A 7,089-nucleotide genomic window follows, 5' to 3' on the forward strand; every position below is an offset into this window, starting at 1 on the left:
TCGTTTGCTCCTGTCAGTCGGCCCATGGAATAGGGCCTTTATTCCTCTAAGAACAAAGGGGTCTGGCAGTAAAAATCCATTACACTGGACCCTTCGCTCCAACATCATCATCTGTAGAGTAGAGTTGAAAGGCCCCCATATAACTTATACAGCTGGCATCAGGCTTGGCCGACTTAAGTACAAAGTGTATGGGCATCTTAAGTGATTGGCTGCAGAGTGCCCTGAGGACTTTATCCCTGCGGTGAAGTAAACAAAGTCAGGGGGGAGAATAAGAGCAGTGTCGCTGGACGTAGGAAGAATAAAAAGGTGACTAATGTATTTTATTGTTTAACACCCTAGCAGGTTGGAAGCTTTCTGTTACCCAGATCAGAGGTCCCCAACCATTTTGGTATGACGTATATAATATGAATGTGGGTAAAATATTGCACTTCTCCGCAGCACTCCTCCGCATCCCCCCCCCCCCCCCCGATTGCCCTGGTATTGTAGTCATCTCCCTTCGGTGCCCCTGTTATTGTAATTGACCCCCCATGATGTCCTTGGTACTGCAGTTAACCCCCCCCCCCCCATTGAGCCCCTAGTATTGTAATTAGCCCCCATGAAGCTTCTAGTATTGCAGTTAACTCCCCATAATACTTCTAGTATTGCAGTTAACCCCCTCCCAGGTACCCCTTGTTTTTTAACACACACAAAAAAGGCTCTGGTCCATATCTTATAAAATAATAAAACTTCCAATTACCTTTCCTCCACTCCAGCTTCTTTAATAAGCTGCAGTCTGTGCCAGAACTGTGCAGGTCTTCTCTTACAGGTGGCGCACAGTAAAATGACATCAACGCACGCAGCCTGCAGGAGAGGATGTGTGCCGCTCCAGCGTATAGGAACAGGGAGTCCCTGCTTCTGTACATAGATTAAGTAGTATGCTATGAAATGTACAGTGATTCCCTGCTCCTGCACAGTAGTGAGTGGTGATGTGTACATTGTATGCATTTCCACTCATTTTACATTTTTGGGGGGCAAAATTTTGCATCCATAAGAATTATGCGCCACAGACCAGCATTAACTGGAGATTGGGGACCCCTGACCCAGACAACTCCTGTAAGAGTTTTTTTTATATGTATAGTTACATAAAAAATAAAATAAAAAATGTGAAAATATTTATAATATAAAAAAAAGTATTTGAAATGTCCCAGTCCATTCTAATGGTAGTTGATGGTCCAAACACCTAGACCCTGACGATCAAAAACTTGACATTACAAACGTTTTTTTGAATGAAAAGAACACTTTAAATAATGCGTAAACTTCCTTCACACATTCCCTTTTTGCTTCAGTACCTTTCTGATAACGTAATTTCCAACAGAAGGACCCCCTCAGACTCCAACAAAAGTTGTTTCCATTCGGAATTTAGCCTATCCTATTTTCTTCAATGGGATTTCTCTTGCGCCACTCCTCTCCGCTCAAAGAAAGAAATCCCATTGAAAAAATAGGACAGGATGAATTTTGAGCGAACTCTATTTGTAAATTCAGCCTCTTTTAGGGTGCGTTCACACTGAGAAATCTGTGCAGAGAACATACTGTGGATTTCGACACTCGTCCCCACTCACATGTCCGTCCATGGACTCCATTCTAGGTTCGGGCAGATTCTGCCATCCGCCTAAATAATTGACATGGAGTCTATGGCACGGACGCAGATGCGAGCGGGAGCAAGCAGCAGAATCTGCGGGATGTTCTCACCACAGATTACTCAGTGTGCAAGGGCCCTAAAGAAAGAAAAAAAGATCAGTCCCAGCTGTGTAAAGCAGGAAACCTTCCCAAAGGAAAAGTTTAATGGTGGCCTCACACAGACTTTTTGTCTGGTGTTTTTCAGGCAAAAAAAAACGCCAGTGAATTTTTTCCACGTGTTTATGTTTTTTCTAGCGGTTTTGACTTTTTGTGCAAATGATCTTTTTTGTGGTTTAGGTATTTCTGTCCCCTTTTTTTCCTCTGCCATCACACGACCTAGCTGCTGGACCACAAAAAGGTGACAAAAATGCTAGAGAAAGAAATGCTTTACACACAGTAATGATGTTTTTGAGACAACCAGAACAATCCAATTGAAGTCTATAGGAGAAACAATGACACATTTTGCTGAAAAAACGCTTAAACCCTCAGCATGCTGCATTTTGGAAAAACTGTCACAGATCCTCAAAAACGTCACAGAGGGGAGAAAGACGCCACACCAAACAAAAAAAAAACTATGGGGGAGATTTATCAAACATGGGGTAAAGTAAAACTGGCTCAGTTGCCCCCAGCAACCAACTGGCTCAGTTGCCCCCAGCAACCAACCTTTCATTTTCCAAAGAGTCTGTGAGGAATTAAAAGTGGAATCTGATTGGTTGCTAGGGGCAACTGAGACAGTTTAACTTTACACCATGTATAATAAATCCCCCCCCCCCCCCAATGTGTGTAAGGCAGATCATACACTTCCACTGACCTCCAGCTAACATCTGCCTACTGGCATTTTTGAAAAAAATAAACTAGACTAGAGGAGCAAACGAGCTCCTCGTTCCCCGCTCGCTGCCAGCTGCAGGGGGGGGGGGGGGGGGGGGGCTGCCCGGGTGATCGCTAGATCGTCCGGGCAGCCCATAAAGGATAACGGCGGTCTGCTGCCGGCGCTCCTATTCTACAGAGCGACAGGAGCAGATCGTTGCTGTAAAGTGCTGTGGAATCTGTTGGCGCTATATAAATAAAAATTATTATTATTATTATGAGTCCTTTGTCTTTCAACATGTTGAAAGACAAATGAATGCAACAATCTTTGCCTTCTGTAACAGCCAATATCGGCCGATAGGGCCTTTTGTTATGTATTGTGCTTCAAAGTGCAAGTGTGTATGACCCCAAAACACATAAACTGGTTCCTGATCTGATCATTTGCGTATAATTACAAAAATGTTGCCTGCTTGGGTGTGTATGTTGCCTTAGGCCATATGAAGTAGAAGAAGACGCAGCAGTGGAAAAATACATGTAAAACTGATTGCATGTTAACATTCTATATTGAATACGGTTTCCCAATGACACACTTTATGGGAAATCTTTCTATAAGGCTGGGTCCATTTCTCGTTCTTTTCCTATATAAAGGTCCATTTCACAGAAAGATTATCTGACAGATTATCTGCCAAAGATTTGAAGCCAAAGTCAGAAATGGATTTAAAAATAGGAGAAATTTTAGGCTTTCCTTTATGACCTGATCACTGTTTATAGTTTGTTTCTGGCTTTGGCTTCAAATATTTGGCAGATACTCTTTAAAAAAAGTATTATGTTATTATTATGTTATTACTTATGGAAAGTTAGAGAAAATCCTAGGGCTCGTTCACACAGAGCAAAAGCAGCTGAATTTCTGCGCTGAATCAGCGCTGAAATTTCAGCCGTTAAAATAGGTGCAGAGCTAATTTCCATTGTGTTGAATGGAAATTCTGCTCTGCAGTTCACACGGTGAAATTTCCGCACTGAACTAATCCGCTTTCCGCCAGAAGAATGAACATGTTCATTCTTCCGCTAGCGGAAGCCTATACAACCCAATGGGGCTCTGATTTTCTGTTTCAGCGCGGAATACAAGCGTATTCAGCGCGGAATACAAGCGTAATACAAGCGGAAATTACGCGCTGAATCAGCGCGGAAATGGGGAAAAAAGGGGGGGAGGAGGATTCTAGTATATATTCTGGTATAGTCTACTTTACTCGCCAAATACTCGCTGAATTTCAGCGCTGAATGCATGCGGATTCAGCGCGGATTCCTCGAGTATTCCGCGCTGAATTTGTCAAGAGCTGATTACGAGCTGAACACTTTCCTAGCGGAATACGCAGGGATTCTGCTTACATTCTGCTTATATTCTGCTCGAAATTCACCGTCAGTTGATTTCAGGCGGAAATATTTCCTCGCGTAATCCGCCCCTTTTGCTCTGTGTGAACGTAGCCTAATGTACATTAATTATGGGAAATGCACATATAGGGCTATTTCCCTTAATTTAGTAGATCATGGAAACTTCAAATTCTCTCAAATACGGTGACGTGACGAATCAGGGGTAATTCCAATGGAGTGTCCAGCAGGGGGCGCAGTATATGTAAAAACCTATGGACTGTATTGAAGTATATGGAGTATGTAATGTAATGTGAAAACTACACTTTATTAATGGACTATGTGTATGGAATAATGGACTATGTGTATGGAATAATTTGCGGAGCAAGGACACTTGCTCCCCAAATAAAAGGCACCGAGCAGGGAGAGAGAGACATGCTGGTGCATCTAACTACCTCCTCCCTCCCTCCCTGCTCAGTGCTGTGGGACAGATAGACACTACTACTCCTCCCATCATCTGCTCATAGTATGAGCAGATGATGGGAGGAGTAGTACTAGGGAGATCCCTATCAACAAGCCCCCCCTCAGCCGACATCGCCTGCACCGACCCCACGCCCACAGCACAGCTGCCGCTGCACACTGACCTCCCGGATCTGGCCCCCCATCACCAACCCCCAAGGCTCCCCCACCGCCACACACCGTAACCTCCTGGTCCCCGTCCCCAGCCTCCTCCATTGCCAAACATCCTACTGACTTCCATGCCGGAACCAGGCTCCCAGATCACTGCCGCCTCCACGTCCAGCTGACTCAGTCCCGGATGTCACCCCCAGCAGCTCTCACCATCCGGGACCCAGTTGGCAGGACAAGGGGGTGGCAGTGAGCTGGGAGTCCAGTACAGGCAGGGAAGTGAGTAGGACGTGCGGCAGTGGGGGAAGCTGAGGGCTGGTGATGGGGACCAGGAGGTTACCGTGTGCGGCCGCTGTGGGGGAGGCTGGGGGGTTGGTGATGGGGGGCCAGATCCGGGAGGTTAGTGTGTGGCGGCGGCAGCAGCAGCTGTGTGGCAGTTGGTGGGGACGACGTCGGCTAAGGTGGGGGCTTGGTGATGGGGATCTCCCTAGTACTACTCCTCCCATCAAATGTTCCCATCTTCACATAGGGGGAAATATACACTTGATGTAAACTGCCCACAGCAGCCAATCACAGTTCAACGCTCATCTCTGGTAAAATATAAGAGAAGCTGTGATTGGTTGCTGTAGGAAGTTTACACCAGGTGTATACTTACACCCTTTCATAAATCTCCCCCATAGTCCATTATTTCATACACATAGTCCATTAATAAAGTGTAGTTTTCACATTACATTACATCCTCCATATACTTTAATACAGTCCATAGGCTTTTACATATACTGCTCCCCTTGCTGGACACTCCATTGGAATTACACCTGATCCGCGACATCACAGTATTTGAGAGAATTTGAAGTCTCCATGATCCACTAAATTAAGGGATATAGCCCTATATGTGCATTTCCCATAATTAATGTACATTAGCAATTGGTCTAACTTTCCATAAGTAACAACATATTAAAAAAATACTTTTGGCCAGCGTTGTCCTTTAAACACATACCTTTTTCTCATCAATACATATAAAAATGTATACGTTAACTTATAGGAAGAAACGTATATAAACATGTGTTTTATTTTTTTGGCATATGTTTTTGCCTGATTTTTCTGTCAGATGCAAAATTTCTGCAGACCAGTTTTTTTTTCATCCAGCAAAAGAAATGTATGCCTTGCTACACTTCTTATTACATAATGTATTGAAACAGAGAATGTATATGCTTTTACTGCATATGTTTTTCCAGTAACAAAGTATACGTTCAACGTACACAAAAACACACACACATAAAATGGTGAAATGAGAACCTAGCCTTAGGTCTCATTCCCACATTACATGCATGATCTGTAATTACAGGTGATGTGCTACGGAACAGACTTAAGGAATAATGATGTGTCAGTACAGTAGCGCAAGCATTTAAACAGTTAGTTGTTCACAGATAAAGGTTTACATTAGCATTTACCAGTTTTAGGACACTTCCACATGGCCATATTTTGATCAGTATTTTGCATCAGTATTTGGCCCTGTTTACATGTTCATACATGTTTTTCGATATATTTTCAACCTGAAAAAAAGGCAAAATAGTTTTCTTCTGTGCCCATTATAACCTATGGGTCGAGGAGGATGTGTGAGCAGAAAGAGGAGACAAACAGCCCCTGCACTTTGGAAACTGGCCGGTCACATAAAATGCTGGAGAGACTGCTCAGTGCTGGTCTGGGAACTTGGTGAGGTAAGATTGCAGGATGCTGTGCTGGCACCTATACACAGGCTGTCGAGGCTGGAAAACAGCTTTTTGAGTACAGAAGAAAACTCTTTTGCCTACCAAACCTATTACAGAGTATCTTCATATTGCTTGTATTATTGATTTCTGCAAAGTTGTTTCTAAACGACAGTTACACTTCACAATACGGAATCTGTGCGGAGAAGTTCCGTCGGATTCCGTCGCTCGTGCTCAAAGCGGGTGCCACAGCGGCACACATATCCGCCCTTGCCAGTCCTTCCTTTTAAAAATGTCAGATAAATCTCTCTGTGTATACACACCATTAGACCTAGCAAACCTGGGCCAATGGCTCAGAATTATCAGGCCACCTGATACCCACACTGTTTGTGTTTGCTTACTGCAACCAATTTTAGATTATATCTTGAGGAGATCTGGTCAAATTAAACCAGAGCTGTGATTGGTTGCTGTGGGACAAAACATTGAGGGGGCATTCACAAGTTCCGTAATTAAGGTCCATGTACGGATGATGTCCTACGGACCAGAATCTTGGAGCTCTCAGCATCATGTATCATTATGATGCCGGCAGCTCCAAAACTTAAAAGGGTTTTCCACTTAAAACTTACTTGTCTCCTATTCTGTGGATAGGGGACAAGTAAGAGATTACGAGGGGGCCTGACCTCTGTGCCTCCCGGCGATCTCCAGATCAGCCACTGGCTCCTTTGTTTTGTATATAACAGCATGGGTCAGCATGTGACTGCCGCTCCATTCATTCTCTTTCTGACGGCTCCTTAGAAAATGAATGGATCTGCCGATCACGTGCAGACTTGTGGCTCTTTTAAATCATAGGAGCTGGGGAGGGGGAGCATTGAGGTCGGACTATCCCAAGATAATTTCTGACAAGTTTTAATTGTTAAACCCTCTTTAA

Source organism: Dendropsophus ebraccatus, chromosome 3 (genome assembly GCF_027789765.1).
Source record: "Dendropsophus ebraccatus isolate aDenEbr1 chromosome 3, aDenEbr1.pat, whole genome shotgun sequence".
Lineage (NCBI taxonomy): Eukaryota > Metazoa > Chordata > Amphibia > Anura > Hylidae > Dendropsophus > Dendropsophus ebraccatus.